We start from the raw sequence: 26,500 nt of genomic DNA, 5'->3' as shown, positions 1-26,500 counted from the left end.
CAGTTCCAAGCAGTGCTGTTTACTGAAAGAGCTCCATACTTACTGCAGCCCCTATTTGTTCCATGTACTTCTCAAGGCAGTTCCCAGGGCTCCGGCAATTATTGGTACTACTACCACCTTTTCCATCGAGCACAACTCCTTAAAATCGCACGCTATCTGTCATATCTATCGACTTTTCCTATCTTCCTTATCCCATAACATGCTGTCATCTGCGCATGCTATGTATGATACACTATCGTTTGCTTTCCTTCGCAATTAACACTATGTCTGGCTTCCTATTCTCTATCTCCTGGTGATGTCTTCGGATGATTTTTGTATGGACAAATTGTTTGCTCTGTCACATCCATACTTGCTGCAAAGTGTCCAATAGACAATCCTTGCTATATTGTCATGACTCTCTTATATTCTTTCTGGGCTAGTGGCGTACATTGACTGGTAATATACCATACAGTTTTACCATTTTATTCACAAATACTGTACTCCACCTTAACATTTTCTGCCAGTTATTTCTCCATCCATATATCCGTTTCCAGTATCCCTAAGTACTTATAGCCTGTCCCTCCTAACTGCTACACAACCTCCCCCGTTTTTAGTCCGTCTATATATAGACGTTAGCCCGTCTATACAATATTTGATTTTGTCTCTCTTCATGTCTAACACACAACACTTTTTCATTCCGTACTCCGTTCTGATATCATCACTGAAAGTATACACTGTATTAACGACGGAACAGATTTGGGATTTATTTTTACCATATAGTTTGAGGTCATCCATGAATAGCAAGTGGTTGACTTATTGTTGGCGTATTTTGAATACATACGCAGTCTCTGCTGTCCTCAGAATCAGTGATAGTGTTATCGTGCACAGTACAAAGACCAGTGGGGATAGGCAAATGCATATCCTGATTTTTATTGTCCCGAAATTCTTCCATATGCTGTCAGTTCCGGCCTCCATTTCACCATACTTTTTCCAAGCAATCACTCAAGCAATACCAAATAAGTTCATATATTCCATAATCCAATAATGTGGGGTCATATTGTACGCCTAAGGACAATCGACCCATGAATGGCTAAGTTAGGTTTCCTCATCTTGCAGTCTCTGAGTACAGTTTTGTCTACCAGGAATTGATCCTTGTTACTTCTGTTCTTACGCTTACAACCGTTTTGCCCATATGGCAGAACTCCATTTTTTTCCAGATGTCCATACTTTGACTTTGCGAGTATTCCAGTCAATAATTTCCACATAACTGGCAAGCAGGATATCGGCTTGTAATTGTCTACCGTATTGCCTTTTTCGATGTTTTTCAGGTACAGTACTGTCCTACACATTGTCAACCACTGCGGTCTTACTTGGCCAGCATTTAACAAGGTGTTGAGTTGTACAGCTATTCTTGCATGATATTCAGCAAATCTTTTGATCCTGTAGCCTTGAACACCATCTAGTCCCGGGACATTCCAGTTGCCCATTTTGTTCCTGATTTCCTTCCTCAACTAAAATGACTAGTTCTCTCTATTGTAGACAGACTACAGCTTGTTTAAGTTCTTGCAGCCATTCAGCATCCATCTTGTGCTCCTGTCTTTGCTTCAGATGTCACTCCAAAACCTTTGACTTTCAATGTTATCTGGTATCAACTTTCTATCTGTAAACTCTCCATTTACCTCTTTGGTCCTATCTTACAATCTTTGCTTTCTTTGCAACGAGAAGTTGTTTCAGTTCCTCCATTACCATTTGTAGGTCCTTTAAATATTACACTTCCTGTTCAGAGCCCTGTGCTTTTGTTGGCTTTTAAGTTCTCCTTTCTCTTTCTGGTTTAACGCAAAAATGTCCTTCGAGTGCATATCTAACTCCGTCTGTATATATCGTTGCTAATATTTTTTCTCATCCGACATGAGTTTTCGCTAAATTATTATTATTATCATTATTACCGCCATCACCCTTATTACCATCATAATTATTATTTCAATTTATTTTTAAAAAGTATTATTGAATGTTTTTTAGTTTCAACTTTTGTCTTGTACTTGAGATGATCATAAATGGGTGTTTAAGGGGATATCATCATCATCATCATCATCATCATCATCATCATCATCATCATCATCATCACCACCATCATCATCACCACCATCATCATCATCATCCTCATCATCATCATCATAATCATCTACATCATCATCATCACATCATCATCATCATCATTATCATCATCATTATTATTATTTTTATTTTTATCATCATCATTATCATTATTATTATTATTGAGTGTATGAAAGAGCAGTGCATGCTCTCAAAGTGACACTGGGGTAATATACGAAGCCCAGTTTACCCATCACGATTACTCGTCTGATAAGGGTACATCAAGAACATGCATCACAACCACATCTGCGCGTTGTAATTTTTTTCAGGTCGAGTATACCATTCCGCTCAAAAGGTCCCTGCATATGGGTCGTTTAAGGATTTTGAACGAAACACCCATGTTTTGAAATTCCTTTTAACACATTGCAATGATGCTTCCCCCACTACTTCTCCTCGTGATTAGCGATGCACATATCACCAGCCACTAAGGGACAAGCCCAACTGGTTCAGATCAATCAACTTACAAGCAAAGCTATGACATTGAGGAGCATATTTGTTGTAGTGCATCTTTAATACCAAGACAAAACAACGTCCATGACAACACTGCCCGTTAATTAAGATCAAACGCCATGCGAGCATATTATTAATATTATTTTGTTGTTGTTTTTGTTGTTGATGATGTACGTTAACATAAGTGGGAGAGAGAGGGGAAGAGCTAGAGAAGTCCTTTTCACATTGTAACACAACTCACAAAATCTAGTTCAATTACACGCACAAAAGCACGTATGCAAATTTAGATATACGCAGCGAACGACATCGCCATACTTTCAAAGCCAACAATCTATGTAAAAGAAAGAATGTTTGTAATGACACATAGAGCATTGTATACAGAGAGAAATTAAAACTAAACATGACTAACTGCACACTGTCAAAATATCAAATAACAATTAAAGGTCGTAAATTTTCTAACATCAAAAATTAAATGAAAAGTTAGTTTGAAACTCTTTGCGCTCTGGTTGACTAAACTTTCACAATGAAAATAAAACAGTTTCAAACATATGATTTTGTCTCAGGCCAGTTATTGGGGAAAGAATCTCTCCCTGTGTACGCTCGCATGCACATACAGATATATCAACACACACACACATACACAGTCGCATATACATAGGCGCATGAGAGGCTGTGTGGTAAGTAGCTTGCTAACCAACCACATGTTTCCGGGTTCAGTCCCACTGCGTGTCATCTTGGGCAAGTGTCTTCTGCTATAGCCTTGGGCCGACCAATGCCTTGTGAGTGGATCTGGTAGACGGAAACTGAAAGAAGCCTGTCGTATATATGTATATATATATATATATGTTTGTATGTGTTTGTGTGTATGTGTTTGGCCCCCTAGCATTGCTTGACAACCGATGCTGATGTGTTTACGTCCCCGTCACTTAGCGGTTCGGCAAAAGAGACCGATAGAATAAGTACTGGGCTTACAAAGAATAAGTCCTGGGGTCGATTTGCTCGACTAAAGGCGGTGCTCCAGCATGGCCGCAGTGAAATGACTGAAACAAGTAAAAGAGTAAAGAGAGTCACATAATTAAATACCAGGGGCGTTTAATAAGTAATGCCCCTGACCCACTTCCCATAGCAGTAGAGCAACGAAACTTGGCACAGTTATTAGTCTTTTTCTACATAGGAACCACCCAGAGTTACGCATTTCTCCCATCGTTTGATGCAGCTCTGGAGACGGTTTTTTTAGAAGACCCCAGCTTGGTCATCCAACGACGACGTGACTTCAGAAATCAAGGCTGCATCATCTGGGAAACGCTTTCCTTTCAAAAACAACTTCATGGCTGGGAAGAGGTGAAAATCAGAGGGTGCAAGGTCAGGAGAGTAGGGGGTGGGGGAGGAGTTCATAGCCGTACGCCTGTGCTTCTGATCTGGCGACAAGCGAGTTATGAACCGGAGCGTTGTCCTGCAGAAGGAGGCTGCTTTTGCTAATCTTGCCCCGCCTCTTGATTTTGATAGCTTCTCTTAATTTCTTCAAAAGTGAAGCACAGTAAGCTCCTGTAATTGTGGTACCCTTTTCCAGGAAATCTGTCATCACTACGCCGTCCTGGTCCCAGAAGACTGTGAGCATGATCTTACCAGCGGAGGGATGCACCCTTGCTTTCTTTGGAGAAGGTGATTCATGGTGCTTTCACTGCATTGACTGGGCTTTGGTCTCTGGATCATAGTGATAGACCCAGGTTTCATCCTGTGTAATCAGTCTTTTGAAAATTTTTGACTCATCTTCTTGGCACATCATCCTCGAGCACTCGACGCGTTCTTGCTTCTGGAAAGGGGTGAGCAGCCTGGGAATTCATCTGGCAGACACCCTTTTGCATATGCAAATGGTCATGAATGATAGTTTCCACAGACCCGGTACTAATCTTGACCTCATGGGCTATTTCGCGAATAGTTAGGCGTCGATCTTCCAAAATGGCAGCCTCAACTTGACGGACAGATGCTTCATCAATGGCAGAAGCGGGGCGACCAGATCTGGGAGCTGTTTCCACAGAGTTCCGACCATCTTTGAATTCACGATGCCAGCGTTTTACAAGGTCATATGATGGGACATCATCACCATAAGTTACTTTCATTTCATCAAAAGTCTCCCATGGTGTGCGTCCTTTCAAATACAAAAACCGAATCACTGCTCGACACTCAACAGGCTCCATTTCACACTTGACTCAGTTCAAACACATGTAAATCAGAAACCACACTTAGTTAAAAGATGTTATTTGCTACTTCATCTATAGAGATATAAATAATTGCACATGCAAAATTTCAGCTAGATCAAACAACTGCAAGTGGGTCAGAGGAATTACTTATTGAAAGTCCCTCGTATATCTTCTAGTCTCTTACGTTTTCACTCTCTATGGGATATAATCTATAATTTCGATCTACCTACTGTTAGTACCTTACCCTAGAAACATCTCACCTCTCTATTAGCTAAATGCCATTCCATTGAAGTTTAAATACATTTCTGATCATATGTACGCCTGCAAATTATGACCTTCTCAAGCACATCTCCCTAAATGTTTCTCTCTGTCTCTTTCTATTTTGCCCCGCTCTCTCACTTTTACACCGTCTACTGTGAATGGTCACCAATGCGGCCAGATTCACTCCAGATCTACATTGTTTCTCTTAAAAAAAATTTCTCGTTCCCGATAGGTTCCGTGAAAGTAACGAGGTGATTTATTTATCAATGCAGCATTGGATCTTATATGATACGCGAAACTCAAATCGCAGCTTCTTACGTAGTGGGCCCATTTGTCTTTCATCATTTGTGCTATCTACTCTCGTATGAGTGTGCAGCCCTTGCTATCTCCTACACTCAATTGAATGTATAACCGTTGTTTATCTTCCTTTCTCCAATATCCTCTTCATGTGCGTAAAAAACTTTCTTGCTACTACTTCAAAAAGTATCCGCAGTCTGAAAGTCGATATAACATTTATTCCTTCCTAACCTGCGTAGCCAAGCATCGTTTTCCTGGACCTAAACACCAGACGAGAAATTTGCATCGATTACATGAACGGAAAACTGAAATGCCATACTCAGTGTTGTCTTACGAATGTTTCCTTCATCAGCTGACAAAACGTCTACTCTCACCGAAACACCCGGCACTGCACTCAGCTAGATTCCTCAGAGTCACTGCTAAAGTTAAATCTCACTAAAGTGGAGAAACACTTGGGGAGAAATTGTATTTTAGCGTTGAGAGGCACGCAACCCACCCAATATATCTTCTCTTCAAGGTTAACAATAGACCCCTTCCCTAATTTTGGGGCTTACTACTGAATACGAACACACACATATGTCGACAGAGAGAAAATAGGCTATATATATATATATATATATATATATATATATATATATATACTCTTTTACCCTTTACTCTTCTACTTGTTTCAGTCATTTGACTGCGACCATCCTGGAGTACCGCCTTCAATCGAGCAACTCTACCCCGGGACTTATTCTTTGTAAGCCTAGTACTTATTCAATCGGTCCCTTTTGCCGAACCGCTAAGTGGCGGGGACATAAACACACCAGCATCGGTTGTCAAGCAATGCTTGGGGGGACAAACACAGACACACAATCATACACGCACACACATCTATATATATATATATATATACATATATACGACGGGCTTCTTTCAGTTTCCATCTACCAAATCCACGCAGAAGGCTTTGGTCGGCCCGAGGGTATAGTAGAAGACACTTGCCCAAGGTGCCATGCAGTGGGACTGAACCCGGAACCATGTGGTTGGTAAACAAGCTACTTACCACACAGCCACTCCTCTGTGTGTGGGTGAGTGTGTGCGTGTGTGTGTCTATATGTATATGTGTATGCGTACATAAGCACATAATCATATATATAACAAAATATCATAAAATTGCCTACATCTGTTACAATGGGATGAGCTTTTTTCTAATAAACAAAATACAAAAATAGTTACAACTGTACAAATAGAACATGTAACATTGTAAGACGCAAAATTTACTTTACCGAATGTGAAATATGACAAGTTGAAAATATATGGCACAAGTGAAAATTAAGGGAATGTAAATTTTAAAACAACGATAGCATTTTTTTTTTTTTTGGCTAAATACTGAAACAAACCAAAATTTTGTAAAATATTTTAGGTCTTGCAATTTTATAATATTCAAAATTTATGATTATTCTTTGAAACAGTTTCTTCTTCCTTCAAGTTTATTTTTTGCTCCATACAATTAAATGATATTTCTGTTGCGATATAAATATGGAGGTTGTTGAGAAATATAGTGTTTGAATTATAATAAAAGAAACAGTCAAGTATAATTGATATTCAGTATTCAAAATGCATTCGACTTTCAATAGAATTGCTTGCTGCATACATCATATTACAATTGAATAAATCTATCATGTTTTCGACATGTTACTATCATTTTACTTGCTTATACAAGAAAGACGTTCTCAGCATATATATATATATATATTATATATATATATATATAGTCATGCATACAAACATACTTACATACATACATACATACATACATATATATATATATATATATATATATATATATATATATATATATATATATAATATATATATATATATAATATATATATATATATATATATATATATATATATATTATATATATATATATTTATATAAACTGACATATTTCATTAAGACAGGAAGTAAAATTTTAACAAAAGCACTTTGAATTATAGTTAAATGTGATGTTTAATACATAAATATTGTATTCAGTAACGCATAATATAAGAACGAATCGTGCGTATAGAAAAGGAGCCAGCTTTCTTATTTTGCCAACTAGTGATTGACAGTGTTGTACATATATTTTAAATCTATTGGTGTAGCGAAACTTAATTCCACAATTTTGCGATTTAAATCGGCAAAGGATACTCACCTGTATGTATGTTAACGCGCGCGTAAACACACACAGAAATGTACACATTATACACGCATTTATTAGCTCCTAGGCTCAAACACACGTGCGTGTACATATTTGATGTACATAATTACATAAGTTGTACAAAGATATACGTATATATATCTGTTTATGCATATTTCTCATGAGAGTGTTTGTAGTGTGCTCTATATACAATTCTGATGACTGACCAGTCATATAGACGTACTCAGATATATGTGTACGGGAGTATGAATATTTGCATAAATTTGAGTATATGTATATTTTTATGGTTGTATGTTACATATGTATGTATATATATATAATAAATATATATAGGTATATATATATATATATATATATATATATATATGATTTATATACATAAGTGTATATACTTTATGATTATAGGCGCAGGAGTGGCTGTATGGTAAGTAGATTGCGTGGCATTTTGGGCAAGTAACTGCTACTATAGCCTCGGCCTGACCAAAGACTTTTGAGTGGATTTTGTAGACGGAAACGGAAGGAAGCCTGTCGTATATATGTGTATATATATATGTATGCATGTGTGTGTATATATTTGTGTGTCTGTCTTTGTCCCCCCCCCAAAATTGCTTGACAACCGGTGCTGGTGTAAGTTCTGGGGTCGAATTGCTCGACAAAAGGCGGTTCTCCAGCATGGCCGCAGTCAGCTGACTGAAACAAGTAATAGAGAAAAAAGAGAAATTCATTCAAACAGTTTTTTCTTTCTTCATATTTATTTTTTTGCTCCATATTTCTGTTGCGATAGAAATATGGAAGCTGTTGTGAAATATAGTGTTTGAATTATGATAAATGAAATAGTCAAATATATCTGAAATACAATTGATATTCAGTATTCAAAATGTGCATATATATATATATATATATATATATATATATATATATATATACACATATATAATGAAAATAACATATGGTGGAAAATGCTAAAATAATTTAATCATGAAGTACATTTTAGTACCGGTTTCCGACTTTTAGACTCTTTCAACTAAGAGTAACATAAGAAAAAACAATTAAAGTGGAGGAAAAATATCAAGTAAAATGTGTTGTAGATATTTCCAAAGTCTTTAAATAGGTAAATATTTCCATAGTCTTCAGATAGTATGTCTGTCTCACTGTTTCTCTCTCTCTCTCTCTCTTCCTCTATTCTTTTGTGATTGCCACGTAGGTGGTTAGTAATAAATCTAAAGGAAAAGTTTGGTTACAGTGAATTCATGATTTAAGGAAGAGTAGCCGAAAGAGGAGAAGAAGAAAGAGAAGAAAAGAAACAGATGAAGAGGAAGAAGAAGAAACAAGAAGGGGAGGAGAAGATGACTGTGGTAGAGAAGTAGGAGTAGAGAAAGAAAAGGGAGAAGGAGGAAGAATAGAACATAAACGAAAAGCCAGGTGTGCTGTGATACAATAAATTGTTTGTGGAATCTTCTTTAATGGTCAAATGACCTAAATGTGACGTGTTGTGGTCGTAGCAGTCGTGTTTTAAATTGTTCTAAATTCTTTATAGTAGTTTCTTCTGTGGTGGTGGCAGCATTTAAAATAGGCTTATATTTTGCTATAAAATATCTTTCCTTGTTAATGCGCTGATTAAAGGTTGCATTGTCGCTGAATATATAGAGAGAAAAACATTCTAATGTTGGGTTGTTCGTTGGTGGTGAAAATATCGATGTGCTCTCTTAATCCTATTTTTGTGTATTCTCGTATTTTAATCTGAGATGTATGTAACGTCAACATCTAGCGTAGATTATTTTTAGTTTGACTAATATGTTGTTCTTGATACCCTGAGCAATTTCATACATACACTAGGTTTTCCGAAGCACATGTGAAGTTGTTTGTCACAGTAAAATATCAACGCTGAAGGAGAATTCCGATCCTTCAGTTAGGTTGACATATATGCAACACTTAGGCCTTCCGCATTTTATATACATATATATATATATATTATATATATATATATATATATATATATATATACATATAATGTAAATCTATATATTATATTAGAGGAAAAAGGGCAGCAAAAACCAAAGCAGGACGAGTATCTCAAGTCATTTAGAATAATTTAATTAGAGTTAGGTGCATTTGAAGTCTTGCAGCTGTCTCTGGCTTATCCCATGTGATACGCTAGCATGTTCGTTCACAGGGTATCCTGTCATCAGAGACAAGTTCAGTATGTATGAAAGTTCTAGACAGGAAAATTCAGTTTATAAGGAATAAAATAGAAGAATAAAGAATAAAAGTAGAATAAGACAGGGGAATAACATTCACAGTTTATTTTTTTCCAGGAAGTATGAAGGGTGGTCTGTAATTCCATGAAAGTATAGATCCTTAGGTAAACTCCACGTAAATCCAGGCACCATTTTGATGCGTTCATGTTAAAGTAATGAATTGAGTCGGTAGTTAGTATATAAATGGCCCACCTAGGCATATTAAATTGAGAAAGGCAGACGTTGATATCTGTCTATCTCACTCTATATGCCCACGTCAAGGATTTACAAGGGCAATCGCAATTGTAACCAACTATGAAGGAAAAATGAGCAGTCCAAAGAAATCAAATGCCGATCCCTTTGAAATGGATATCAATTTAACAGTAGCAAACCAGCATCCCACTCAATCAACACATTGAAAGCGAATCTTCACACACGGCACTTCTCTTGATACACTCAGTGGCTGCTACTAATCCCAGGCCAAGACAGACAAATAGGATGTTCTTGAAGATAAGAATTTGAATTTACGAAGACAATATTTATACATCGCCTGAGGAAACACAACTAGATCTTATAATGGAGGGAAACGGTTACATCACGTAACACCTACACACCTGGAGAAATACGTTGCGTAGAAACAATTGTAGAGATAGAAATAAATGTCCAACCGTACTCCTTTTTGTTGTCTCTAACACTAGAGAAACCCAAACGCAAATCTGAAAATACGTTCGATACTAGTAGTGAATAGAACAGGGTGAAATCTGAAGGTGGACAAGATTTATACTGTACTCTGCTACGTGTGCGTGTGCGTACGTGTACACATACATATATATGTTTCTAAATATATATACACACAAAAATAATGGTATACTTAAGCGTGTGTGAGTATGTGTATATATTTGTACATATGATATATATGGCCACCCCGATATCAATATTTCATTTAAAATTTACGACTTTAACGTGAAATGATTTAATTCGCCTGAATTATATTACTTAAAATATCAAACAGCTTCGTTATAAATATACGTATTAAAAGAAATCTCAAAAGACCCAATACGCAAAACTGTATGATTTATATAAATATATATTCACTTGAGTAAATGAATTATTTTGCTTAATCGAATTTATTAATTTGTTAAAAAGTCAATGTTAAACAATACTTATGAATCATTGTGACTTAATTTACTGTGGCATATACTCATATAATAAGTTTCGCATAAGAGATAACATATTTATATTCATTTGTTTACTTTATTAAACAATAGTAGCTTTATTTAAAGGAAATATATTGTGACATTTAATACTGATCTATTTTCCTAAAGTAAATAAAATATAAATATATGAATATTTAATTAAATTTAAATCCCAACTATTAGAAGCATATTTAGCTAAATCCATAACTTATATTTTGGTAATCGAAAAATCGGCATAAGTTAATACCAGACGGTTCAGCACAAATATATATGTGTATTCTAATTGCATCGACCTGTTTATACCAAATTCATAAGCATTCTAGACCACAGTGACAATTCCACAGAAATTAAATTAAGTAACATACCAAGCTAATATATATTGCATGTGAGGAAACAATATTTTTCTCCTCTCCAAGGCGGTAAGCTGGCAGAAACGTTAGCACGCCGGGCGAAATGCTTAGCGGTATTTCGTCTGCCTTTACGTTCTGAGTTCAAATTCCGCCGCGGTCGACTTTGCCTTTCATCCTTTCGGAGTCGATTAAAGAAGTACCAGTTACGCACTGGGGTCGATGTAATCGACTTAATCCGTTTGTCTGTCCTTGTTTTTCCTCTCTGTGTTTAGCCCCTTGTGGGTAGTAAAGAAATAGGTATTTCGTCTGCCGCTACATTCTGAGTTCAAATTCCGCCGAGGTCGAGTTTGCCTTTCATCCATTGTGTACTGGGGTTGATCTAATCGATTGATTCCTTTCCAAAAAATTTCGAGCCTTGTGCATAGAGTAGAAAAGAATATCTTTCTTCTCTGTCCTTCATGTATCACATATTTTATTCATCCATTTGTATGTTAATACGATAATTTTTATAAAGCCATGTATAACCTCAGGGTACTGGTATCAGAATAAATAAATATCTATAATTTTCATACCTCTATGTAATGCACATTCATTTGGAAGATGCTGAATGTTTTCTATGTCATATACGTATTACTGAATGATCTTAAAGTGTTTCTGAAGAAGTTTTAACATGGAGTCGGGAGGATTATGTTTGTGAAATTATAAACAAATATAAGTTAGTGAAGAGTATGACGGGCATTCAAAATAAGGAGTCACCATAATTTGTTTTAAACACTAATAGGATAGATTCTATTAATAACGCTAATGATTACATTAAATCTCACGAGAAAATATAATATATAATGCCGTATAGAATCATCAGCAGCAGAAAGTATAACATGTTTATTGTGGTAAAGTTGGCTGCTATATACATGATAGTGATGATTATCCGATATGGTACGACATAATTTCGGTTTGAAAATTGTTATATACGAATATACACACTCACATCTATAGAAACACCCACATACTGCGCTATATAAACACATAGAACAATTGAAAGTTAAGTTTAATATACTTGTGCTTATTTAATGTCTTACTCAGAGTGAACTGTAATTAGACATTCAAGATAACACTGAGAGGTCAGTAGAACGATTTTATCTTCGGACTGGAGGTTTGATCTTAGTACATGCTAGCAAAGGTCCCCGACCACCAACGGGCTTTTACACAGTTTCTATCTAATAAACATTAATCATAAGTATAAAATGAGAGACAAAGCTAAGTTTATGGATAATAACTTAATAGTAGTTAATTAAGATGGCACCTACATGAATTGAACCGAGATCGAATATTTTCGAAGGAAATTTCATACCGCACATTTTGACCCTTGCGTTCTTACCATGCATATTATATACTGTACGTCCTTTTACATACATGCATTCATACACCCATACATATAAACATACATACATGCATACAAACGATACATATACACACGCACACATATATACCTGTGTATGTGTATATATGTACGTATGTGTATATATATATATATAATATATATATATATATATATATATATTATATATATATATGTGTATATATATGTGTATATATGTACGTATGTGTATATATATATATATATATATATATATATATATATATATATATATATATATACATACATGCATATATATTAATTTATACATATAAGCACACGTATACATGTATATACGGCTTGTGAATACACATACGTATTGGAATACATGATAAACGTGTTTTCTGATAAATCAATAAATATCACATTTTAATTCACTGAATATATCGCTACATCAGTTAGCACCAAGAATTCTTCATATTAATAGTTCCAATCGTCTTTTTTTACTTTCCATTTCAATTGTAAATACCAAGAATAGCAACACGAGCTTATGGAATTTAAAGATATATTTATTTCCACTTGAAAACGAAAAGAAAGTAAATACAGTACATTTTTCCTCGATTTAATTTTTTCTTCAACATTTGCTTGGTTATTCTTTACTAAATTGACTGATAGAAAATTAATTGAATAGGTATTCATCTGGAACAATTTTGGTCAAGAAGATTAGATTAACAGCTGTTCATTAAATCGATTGGTTCTCAGAAACAGTAATTGATTTTTATTACTTCGAAATATTTCTTACTTGGGGTTTATAGGAAGAAAAATATGTTTCAGTGAAAGGGAACAAATAACGAAAATAAATGAAAATTTAATTCGAGAGGCGCTGCTTATTGACGTCTGAATATAAACTACTACAAAACGAAGATTATAAATTTTCCCTTTATAAATGACAAATGCAATCTGTTGTACTTTACAATATGTAGATCATCATTTCATTTTCCTTGAACCTGATGTTGTTGTTAATTTATTTCTATATAACTCGCAATGCGGATTTCCATTCCCTACAGATTTGTTTTCTGTTTGTTCATAAAATCAAACAGATCGAAATAATATTAATTCTAAATAGCAGCAAAACCATATGTAAGATTTGTTTCCAAAGAATCTTATATGAAATTGTATATGTATAAGCGCATATATATATATATATATATATATATATAAATATATTTACACACACGCGTACACATGCATACACAAACGCACATAAATGTATCTACAACAACAACAACTGCACACACATATATGTATATATGCGTGTGAGAGCCTGTAAATGTGTAGATGTGTAGATGTGTGTGCACGAGTGCTGCAAAAGCTGAATTAGCCGTGAAGGTTGTTGATGTAGCAATAAGATAAAGAAAGTAATGTCGACTAAAAGCTAAAGAAAATATCCCGCTAAGCGGTTATTTACATAAATTCCTTGGAAATTACCTTTCCTTGCAATGCTCAACTAATAGCGTATCAAGTATTTACTGCAAATATATGTATTCAGAGCTTGACAATAGATTAACTTTAGTTCATAAAGAATAACGAAACTCAATGCACAGAGAATAGGACACATTGAAGCACACGTCAATAAATTTAGTTTAGCGCTATGAAATAAATACCAGTTGTTCTTTCTTATTAGAACGAAACTAAAATTACAGAAACGAAGAAATATACGGTTGTAGAATGCATCTAAGCGATTTGTGTAGGAAGCTTGCAAGAAGTTTCGTCTTCTGACATCTGTCCTTAATGATGCTGATATATTATATTAGATTTTACAGCGCAAAAAAGGGGGCCCGCTGACAATTCCGGATGAGTGTGTTTGGAAAGTGAGAAATGTTTTTTAGAAATTTCTGAATATTAAGATAACGTCAGTATATCAAGTGACAGTTCAAAGTAATTACAGTTATGGGAGACTTTAACACATCATCGTTTAACAATGACATTATACTATATATATTTCCAAACCATGCTGGCAGAGCTAAACAGACATAACTCAATATTAGAGCTTAAAGTGAACAGCAAGAATTCACTGTACATATCGTCCGGAAATATAGCACACTGTCATCAAATACAGGTGAGAAGCAATGGAAGAGGGGAGTTAAAGGAATATATAGGCTTAGGGCACACCGTTAATGCATTCCAAGACAAGGATCCTGAACTCACGAGAAGAATAAGGTTTGTGTGAAAAGCGTTTATTTCAATAAAGAATGTGGTCAAAGCTAAGATAGAGAAACACATACGTGTTAGTGTCTTCAAAGACACTGTCCAAATGTGACCAATTTTGCAAGTGTGACGTGAGCTACACAGAAGCTGGAAAATTTGATTGGCTGCAGCACAAAACAGTGTGGAAACAACTATGCATAGAATATCATCAAGTGCGCATACACAAAAGGAGATAATTCGAGAACGGAGCGAGGTGTACGATATCATGGCAGAATGTCGATGACACAATTTCCGCTTGCAGGGACATTTCAGAAAGGTCATTGACAACAGAATGACCCGTTGATTTACCCGTGATGTCCTAGAGAGATCGAAAAAAGCCACTTGAAGTTCGCGACAACGATGGGGATGCGATTTAATTAAGTGATTAGGAACAAGATGGAAAAGAAAAGCGCAATGAAGAAAGACTTTGAATGGCATTGTGACCAGTAATGTATAATATCTTATGGCCTGGTCCATAGAGTGATACATATACATACATATCCACGCACTCACACACTCACGCACACAAACACACACACACACGCGTGGCACACACAAGCGCACAAACACAAATATATATATATATATATATATATATATATATATATATATATACACACATGTGTATATATATACATACATAATATGTATATATACGTACATATATATATATATATATATATATATATAGAGAGAGAGAGAGAGAGAGAGAGAGAGAAATAGACAGATAGATGGAAAATTATCTATATTTACACATATATGTATATATATATATCTAAGTGAAAGAAAGAGAGAGAGAAAGAAAGTGTGTTCGTGTGCATGCATGCACGTGTGTTTGTGTGCCTCTTGTTGTTGTTGTTGTTGTTGTCATTGTGTGTGTGTGTGCGTGCGTGTGTTTGCATGTGTGGTTGTGGATGTAGTTGAAGGCAGTATGTCTAGTGCATGCGAATAAATATACGCATGACAGCCATGTTTTGTTGAGGTACGGGTCACATGATTGAACATACTTAGAATGAAGGGATCAACCTCTCGATATCTTTCGGGAAAGAATAGAAAAAAGCCAGCATTACTTCATTATCAGGTGTATTTTGTGTCCAGATTCCCACCCTAGCTAGTAATATTCTTAGATATTAACTAACTTCTATTACATGGCGTGATTTAAAAATGATGTAGGACGCCTAATTCTACTGTGAGTATATTTATCATTTACTTCATTACTACTATTTAGCCACAATTTATATTTTATCTGTAATTAATGATATTTAATCTTCATGCTACATACCCTATTTACTTTTATTTACTAAAATAGAAATGTATTTATTTAAACAAAATTATTGATTTTTATTTATTCGTCTTCCTGGGAATTTGCTTACTAATAATAATCGCAGTTTTCCTCATGTATTTTTTATTGTTCAGTTGGAGGCATTTGGCAAGATACATTCAATTTACCTCTATATACTGAACTTTCAAATTAATGTTCAGCTTCGAGAAACAAATCTTATTTAGATATTTTTTATTTTACATATTGCAGATGGTATAAGTGAGCTAACATATTAATTAGTTTTCTCACCTAATAAACTCTCATTACTAGCATAATTAACAGATATTTTGTTGTCTGCAAGAATGATTATTCAATTTATTACCGAGTAGCACTTTGAGGGTAGAAAAAATAGCCAAAATAAAAGAAAATGGAAATGTATAGTGATAGTATTTTTAAATTTCAAATTCAGGTGTTAATTACGAAAAACAATAATTAATTAAATAATTACTCATTAGTTATAATGAATATCAACACAAACTTTCGAATCATCAGAAACAAAAGAAACTATTAGCAAAATAAAGTCATTTAATCAAATATATTCGATTGAATATTAAGATATTATGATCATAGTAGCAATAAAATTAATACTTAATTCGCATTTCAAACATCGAGAATGGATAAATGAATGTTTTTATCGATGTTTGAATTCTTTGAATAATTCAAGCCGGTCTCTAACAGCGTAAGATATATTTCATATGCTTATCGATGAAGAAAGTAAAAGTTATTTTGTGGGAATGTGTGGACTTGAATTAACGTGCGAATATAAACATGTTTAGGTATTTCTATAAGTACGTGTGAATGTGGCCGTTCCAATTTATCGGGAATATATGTCATTTTCGCATAAGTAATCTTTTATATTTCAATTTGGATTTACAGTCACGAGTCTGCAGCTATACAGGCACAACCTGTTGAATAATTTTAATTCAAGGAATAGGTACCATAGTTCATATTTCTTCAAATCTAATACTTATTCTGTAGTATCTTTTGCCGACCCGCTGTATATCGAAAATATAATCAAACCCACACCGTTTATGAAATGGTGGTGTGACACAAGTACGGACATAGACACACATACATAAAGATGTTCTTTTATTCTTGAACTTGTTTCAGTCATTTGACTGGAGCAACGCAGGACTCAATCTTTATGAGCCTAGTACTTATTCTGTCGGTTATTTTGCTGAATCGCTATTGTTACGGGGACGTAATCGCACCATCGGCTGTCAGGCATTGTTGGGAAACAAACAAGCACACATGCACTAACACACACACACACACACAAACACACACACACACACACACACACACACACACACATATATATATATATATAATCAACGGACTTCTCTCAGTTTCCGTCTCTCTCACAAGGCTTTGGTCAGCCAGATGTTATAGTAGAAGACGCTTATTTGCTCAAGGTGCCACACAGTGGGATTGAACCCGAAACTATGTGGTGGGTAAGTAACACATACACACACACAGACGCAGACACACACATATATATCTGTATACATATATATGTATGTATATATATATGTATGTATATAAACTTACTTGGAAATGGAAGCATCGTGTTCAATTAAATAAATAATAAATAATATATATAATAAGTATATACATATACAGGAATATATGGGTACAGGGCGTGACCAACGGTGCAAGTAACATGAAATACGTAAACAACACGAGTCACAAAGAGAGTGAGAATGAAGTAGACAGATTAGTGTATTTCCTAGCAAATTACCCTGATAACGGAAGATTTTTCCCGGTTTTATATAAAAGTAATTGCTTCGTCCTTGACGTACATTCCAATCTTTGTATATTGTCACTCCTCACAGTTGATTAATATTTATTGCAATTCTTACATTCCCTGTCATATTTACATTAACCATGTTCTTAGTAAGACACCTGTCTTCAACCTCGGATGCGAAAGTGAGTGATCACTAATAAAAATATTTCTGAAGGTTATCACAAGATAAACATAAGGCCTTTTCATTCATAGCTTTAGATCAGTAATGGAAAATGTCAGTATCTAATATATATATTCCTTATACTTCCATTTAACTTCAAATTAAATATAGAGATCTACAACTGAATAAATGCCTTGCTTAAATTAAATGAATTTTGCCCCGTGAAGGTCAACTACGTATGTAATTATCGCATAATAGTCCCCTGGGAGTTTCAGGTTAACTAATTATCTTCTCTAGATGAGGCAACAGTTTTCAAGTTTCAATACACTAATTCGTTTTGCTCAAATTTTCGTAGCATTTCATGTTGCAACTCCGTAACCCACTGGTTATTATAAAGAAAGTATTCACTATATACCTTATCTTTTTTGCAGGCTGGACATGTGAGTAGGATTAAGAACATAAAAATAACTACAAAGTTAATGGAAATGAATTAAAAGAATATTGTTCTTTTATTTTTAATGAGCAGATTTCAGACACTTCGTTTCTGTTCATACTGTTTCATTTAATATTTTCTTCTACGCGACAACTAACTTCAAATTACTATTAGATTACTATCATTAGATTACTATAAATAAATAAATACAGCTATAGAAATGCAAATTATAACCATTATAACTATTATTATTATTATTATTGAGTAGAAGAGCAATGTGTGCAATCAAATTGACACTGGGGTAAAATATATGAAGCTCAGGATACACATCATGATTACTTGTCTGATAAGGGTACACTGGGCACATGCAACACAGTCAATGTGCTCGACAGAGTAAACTCATATCAAGATAAATACCGCATGACCTTGTTGCAATATATAACCGATCTATATGTCAGGCTCTATATGGAGAATAAATTTTATATGCGAATTTCACTATTGTGTTGCTGCTTTCGTAACCTGTATAATTTATTGAATATCTGATATTGAGAAAGATGTTCAGAAAATATATCATATATTAACTATTTAATGTTATATATAACCTGGCACTGTTTAAATAACTGTTTGTATTAACTTTGTTTTATTATATTTAGCTTTCCTACTAAAATTTGTTTTCGAAATATTTCTAGCCATTAAACATTTCGCACAAATTAAACATTTCAGTATACCTGTGATGTTTGTTTATTTATATAATCTCTTACGCTGTATGCATGTATGTAGGTATGTATGTATACATGCATGCGTTTATCTATATCTACTTGTGCGTATGTATATATGTGTATGGTTGCATGCTTATGAATGCATGAGCGAGCGAAACTCAAACTAATGTTTTTTTTTTTGTTTTTTGTTTTTTTTTACATTCACCTCTCTATGTAATCTTTTTCTTCAGAGAATTGTCGGTTTGACCGGCACCGAATTCCAAATTAAGATAAAAATATAAACGGAAATCCATATTTTTCCCTACGTTAACAGATTCATAGATCATAGAAATTCTTCATAGTCTTTTATGATTATTTCTAATTTTCATCTGCAAGATTTATGCTTATTATTAATTATTTTATTTTTAACTTCAGCTTTTAGGGTTAAACATAAAAGTAGGTTCAGGGAACATTCAGGAATTTAAAAATCAATGACGTGCCTAAGATAACTTTGGATACCCAATATTTATTACACCTAACAATTTTGTCTGAACATTATTTGATGTTGGCAGCTAATTGATATAGCATCGTTCATCGCTCCGATTGTTTTCGACTTTTCTTATACGTATTGTAATTTTCATATTTTATAAGAACGCCTGCGTTGAAGGGAATACTATTATTGTTAAAATATTGTACTAACATATATAGAAGAATATTATTTTTATCGATAAATATTCCCACATGCCAGCTAAAATAATACTTGCAAAGTAAACGGATGAATAATGATGAAAACGGAATACAAGCACAACAAAACATGTTAGTTGAAAAATAGATATCGAAGAGAAAAATACAATGAAAAAATACATTTGATATCAGCAAGAAAAAATACCTAAAGCAAACAACATGGCAGAGTAAACAGTAAGAAAAGAAAAATGTTAAAAAGAAAACAGAAAACCATTCTCCTGGCTCTAGTCTTTTTTGCCTGGAGCTTCGATCGATAAAGATCAAGGCTTCATTTCATTAGCCACAAAGTTGTAACATGTTCTGCTTGATTAGGTCAGAATATTTTTATATGCATTTTGCTTTAATTAGTCGTTTTCAATAATCAGTTTTAGCCCTGATCCGCCTCACCCATCCATCCATTATTCATCTTTTTAAAACACATTTCTATTAATTGTTTTATTGTTGTTGTTGTTGAGTAGATGTTGATGTTGCTGCTATTATTATTATTATTATTATCATTATCATCATTATTATTATTATTATTATTATTATTATTATTATTATTATTATTATTATTATTATTATTATTATTATTATTATCATCATCATCATCATCGTCATCATTATATAATCATCATCATGCCATCAACCTTGTCATCGTCATCGTCATCATGCTATCATTGTTGTCGTCGTCATCATCATCATCATCATCATCAACATCATCAACATCAACATCAACCACATCATCATCATCATCATCCTCATCATTACCATTCATCTTTCTCTTTGTATCTCTCTTCCCCTTTCTTCCAACCTGTATTCAAATACGCCATTCAGTATTTCATGTTTGCTCTCCCCTTACCGGTTTGTTTTATTTTTATGTTATTGTTTATTAGTTTTCATAAATAAAAGCCACCCTTATATTGTTCTTTCTTTTCCTCCCAATGTCATTGGTTTTATTTTTTTTATCTCTTGCATTTTTTTTTTGTTAAATGTGCTGATTTTTTTTTTATATCTTTCATTCATTATTTGTTGTTTCTTCAAGTAATGTTGTTAATTTTATTTTTCATATATTTTCTCCATTATTTGAACATCTTTCTATATTCCTTCAAACGAATTCCTGTTCAATAGTCCACTTTCTTCAAACCATCTTAACCGCATGCTTTCATCAACTATTACCTCTCTACTTCATTATTTCTTCCTTACATTCCATCTTCTAATATCTTCCGTTGATTTCTGTTTCATTTTATTTTTTCTCCTTAATTCATAATTTTCTTTTCTTTTCAGTTTTCCCAATTTAAATCGTTATTTTTCACTTGAATCTTTACAGAATTCCAACGTCCCACAACTCTCTTCCTCTTTTGCAAGTTCATCCTGAGTAAGGTAGTCAATTAAACTACCTCATTCAGCACTGCATTCTTGCAGCCTATCTCATCTTCTCTCAATCTCTGTCTCATGAATATGTTTCTGTTTTTATCGCTTCTTCTCAGTTTCTATTTCTGAATGTGGATGTATTTAATTGTTTGAAATCTCTCTCGTCTCTCTCGAACTATAACTATTTTTTTATCATCAACATACTCTCTCTCTCTCTCTCACTCATTCGCTCTTTCTCATTCCTTCTTTGTCACATTCCTTCTCTCTCATTACTCTATTTCTGTCTCTGTCTCTCATTGTCTCTCTGATATAATTTAACACCACTTATTTTTGATCACCCTGTTTTATGTATTACGATTTGTCTCATACTCTTATATCTTCCCTCATACCACATCTCTTTCAATTCTTTATCCATTCATCAAAAAAAAAAAACAACCCTTAGTTACTGATTAATAGACGCACACACACGCGGGCACACGAACACATTCATACAAATAAATATACAGCTTTTTGTATATGTACGAATGTATATTTGCATGTATGTATGTTTGTATATATGATTTTCCTATGAGTTTTATGCACGCACTTGTTCAGCGAATTCAAGCCGGTCGTAATGTCCGTCTGTCTGTCTGTCTGTCTGTCTGTCTGTCTGTCTGTCTGTCTATCTGTCTGTCTGTATGTATGTATGTATGTATGAATGTATTTATGCATGTATGTATTTTTGTTTGTGCCTCACATTGTCTCTTTACTCTCCCCCTCTCTCTATCTCTCTCTCTCTCTCTCTCTCTCTGACGCACTAGTAATTCAAGTTACGTAGTTTATATAAATTTTCCAGTATATGTTCATTCTACCTACTGCGGCTCTTTATAACTAGTTTCTCAGTATATTACATGCAACTGTCTCCCATCCTAAATGTTATTTATTCATAAAACATCATTTCTCTATTCCACTTGCTATGACAATATGATGAATTATACTCCGCATATATTTCATTACATTCGATGCTACATATTATATACCTATCAACACAGACACACAAAAGCTTTACTCACACGCACGCATGCAAATACACATCGTATATATATATATATATATATATATATTGATAAGAATGCTAAAACAACAAAAGAATGAAAGAGATCTCGATATTATGTAAATAGAGGAATTTATCTGTAAATGTAATATGTGGAAATTATTCACTTTTTCCGAGGACCAGATAACTGAAGAGATGGCGGCGTGGATTTCCACCTCGGCATCCGAAACTCGGAGTTTCATCATGGCTACCGACTAATTTTCACATATTACATTTACGGATATATATATATATATATTTGAAGTCAGAATGTAGCACTTGGCTTTCGCGTTATATATTTGAACTCAGAAGGTAGGACTTGGCTTTCGCGTTAATGATTCATCTAACTGGTCACCTTTCGAATTTATTATATTAATTAAGATTACACCTCTCTCATACATGCCTTTTGTTCACCACTCTTTTTACTCTCGTCTCGTAGCTACCAGCCTTTCTGTCATTTCTTTTTTCTGAACTCATGACTTTTTCCGACTTGCACTAAAATCTGATTCTCCTTCCACAAAAATAACAATTAATTTCAGAAACTATGCAAACTGTTTCACAAGCCCTTCATCATTCTGCGAGTGTGACTCTGTTTCTATATATATATATAATATATATATATATATATTTGTATGTATGTGTACATCAACACATGCATAATACATACAAACACGCATACACACACACACACACACATATATTGCGTGTGCGTGTGTGCGTGTGTGTAGCTGTGCATGTGCGGGGATACATTCATACATCAGTAGATGTACACACATATACATACACACATAGTTATATTAATATTCAAATAGATAGATATATGGATAGATAGACAGTTAGATAGATAGATTATTCTCTTCCATTTTCAATATTCATATAATTCAAAATTTGCATTGATATGTAATACTTTATTACACTTTTTGGTATTCCTGGAGAATCCTTTAATATGTTTTGCTCTGATAGGTTATTTCAGTTAACATTCTGCATTATAATGATGATATCAACGGTACAGTTGTCTTATTTTCCCTCTATAACCTTCCTTTCCTCATTATTATACTTCTTGCAAATATTGCTGTTGCACTTAATAGTGTCGCAATTACTGCATTGTTAGTCTAAGTTATATATCTAAAACTGCTAAGCAAAGATGAAACAAAATTTTAGGTGCACCTGCAATGGAGAAATTCTTTTATTTTCTTCTTTCTTACCTTTTACATAAATAAATATAATTATTTACTCGACTAAAATTTCTAAACTGATGATGCATACATGCATGTAAATAAGCTCGTAAGCAAGCCAGCACGTGTATTCAGATACTTGTACATTCATGTGCATCTCTACTATCCTTCCTCTCTCACTCCCTCTGAATAATAATATGTGTGTGAATATTAATATGTATATCAGTGTGCATTTATTTGTTTGTATATGAGTGTGTGTGTATTACGATTTTGCATAGGCATAGCTATTCTAAAAAATAGTTTTTAGGACTCAATTCACATATGCTATAAGATACATTAGTAAAGTACAGAGCGTTATATTATATTGTGAATGACAAGGGAACAGGAATTACTTCATCGATTTCATGAACTTAGCCTCTTCTACAGTAAATGATGGTCATCTAAATTTTGTCCGAAACAAAGATACACTTCTTTTTCGTGGTTCCGATAAACCTATATATTGCAGAATTAACCTATTCTGAGTGCAGGGATTTTTCAGAACAGAAAGAAAGTAAATGAGAGACATATGTATATTAAAAACAAACTTTCGAAGCAGCAAATGTATTTGCTATTTTACAGACATGAAAAAAATTTCAAACGCAGTATAGAGGTTAGCCAGCAGCAAGATTCGATATTTTAGCCTTATAACACGGGAAAAAGTTGCCAGCAAACGGCGACCGTTCTACTGTTTTAACAGCTACAGTTCTACTGTTTTGCGGTCGAAATGTACTTTCTATTCGGTAAAAATACAAAAACACATTCGATGCTTTCAAAGTCTTTTCATAAAATGTTGTATTCCCAAACCTATTATTTGCTTAGCATTAAATGTGACAGTGTTTATTGTTAGCGGGTCGTTTAGCTTAACTTTTAATTCCTATCTTATAAGGGTAAAATACCCAGTTTTTATGGTCTTCTGATACGGCATGCGTAATGATATAACGGCCCGGGTCTATGACCGAACTACGGTTTATGCCCATGCGGTAGAAAATGTAACCTTTCATCCGAATTTCTCCTTGGCAGATATTGCAGGTTAGGATATCTTCTATGACTGTTTGTGTTTCATTATCTTCTTTCCATTTAATATTCTACACATATTCGTCATTATTTTTAATATCAAATATACATTCTAGCATATTGCAAAGCAATATTTCAACTACCTTTATTCTTGATATCCTTTATGCTTGCGGTGGATTTTTAGTGATGGTGTCTGTACCAATGACGCCTTCCCTGTGACATTCTTTGTTTGACACATCCTTGTTCCTTCAAATATTATCATTGTTGTTGTGTCTCCAGCTTTTTTGTTACGTACGTTGTAATTGTTGCTATTCTTCGTTTTGCTTTGATTGTATTTCGTCATTGTTGATGCCATTCTTCTAAAGGTTTCCAGTTTGTCCTCTATAGCTACTGCATAGATAAGCTTTTGATGCCTGAGTTGAGCTGAGAATAATTAGCACTTCAAGTGGATCATTTCTCTTTCAAGAAATTCAAAGATTTCAGCGGTTGGGGTTTTTGTTATTGTCATGATCTTGAGCATAATTTGCGATAAGTTGATATTTTTGCTTTTAGTGAGAGATACTCGAAGCCCCACAAATAGCGTCGTCTCTGTACGCAGTGAAGCAGAGGCCGTAATTTAATGAAATCTCTAAAGTATTAAAACATTAAAAGAAATAACCTCTTCCTACCAAAAGCAGCCATCAAACATGGGCGAACATCCAGCACATAACAACAGGAGCAACAGCAATAATATATAATATAGTGTGACTGTGATCGAATATACGTGTGTGTGTGTGTGTGTGTGTGTGTGTGTGTGTGTATGTGCGCGCGAATCCTTGTATACTTATACATACATATAAATGCATATGGCTGATTCTAAATGATGTTTACATTTATTTTTATACAGGTAAGAAACTTTCCAACTATTAACAAATATGAATCTGTGTAAAATTTCACAAAAGGTATGTAATCGTTTTTTATTCATATTAAAACACATAATATAACAAGAAATATGCCGCTGCCCTAAAATTGCCTTGCCAATTTTGAAAGTGATATATTTACTCCTATCTTGCATGAGCTTGACATTTAAAACTGTGAATGGTGTGCAAATAACAGAAAAGAAATGGAAAAATTGCATTTGCAATGCATTTTGTGTGGGAAAATTCAAGACGATTAAAAAATACAGAAATTAGTAATATTCCATCACAAATAATTACGTATATGCAGCGAATGTTAATATGTTAAAATTACGTAAAGTTTATCTAACTGTTGAGACTTCTTACGATATTAATTCCCAGGATATCTATTTATTTCGCCAGAAATTGCCCGTTGTTCTGTGAATCAAATGTATGATACACACTCACACGCACGTATGTGTGTTTGTATGTATATATGTATGTATGTATGCATGCATGCACGTATGTACGTACGTACTTACATACATGCATACATAATCCATACATACGTGTATATTTTAACTGTCGCGCTTAGAGGTTGTAATGAGTAAGTGAGCTGTTTGATTTCGTTTTCTGAAAATTCAATCTTACCTGCACTGTCTGTTCGCAGTCTCAAAATCAAGTGCACAAATCATTATGGGTATAAATTTAAATTTGTTATCTGGATATGGAACCTAGGCATCTCCAAGCAGTTATCGTAGTTATCCTTTTTCTGTTTGATTATTAAAGAGATCTTCATATCAGCAGAACTGCTCATCTTTATGACGGTACATTCTTTTCCATACAGTATCTGCCCCGCTACGTTTACCCTTGACAGATGTTTTGATGGGCATGTTCCACCTGTATACCTTGTAACGATGTATATCTATGTAGCCAATAACAGAGTATT

At 34.0% G+C, this 26,500-nt stretch overlaps 1 protein-coding gene across 2 annotated transcripts in view; it reads left to right on the top strand.

Moving 5' to 3' along the window:
• Window positions 1-26,500, top strand: part of LOC115218923 (neuronal acetylcholine receptor subunit alpha-10) — a 1,131,344-nt gene that overhangs the window by 27,021 nt on the left and 1,077,823 nt on the right. The window lies entirely within an intron of this gene.

Source organism: Octopus sinensis, linkage group LG1, assembly GCF_006345805.1.
Source record: "Octopus sinensis linkage group LG1, ASM634580v1, whole genome shotgun sequence".
Classification (NCBI taxonomy): domain Eukaryota; kingdom Metazoa; phylum Mollusca; class Cephalopoda; order Octopoda; family Octopodidae; genus Octopus; species Octopus sinensis.
The sequence above is the reverse complement of the archived record's forward strand: the minus strand, read 5'-3'. Positions and strand labels throughout refer to the sequence as shown.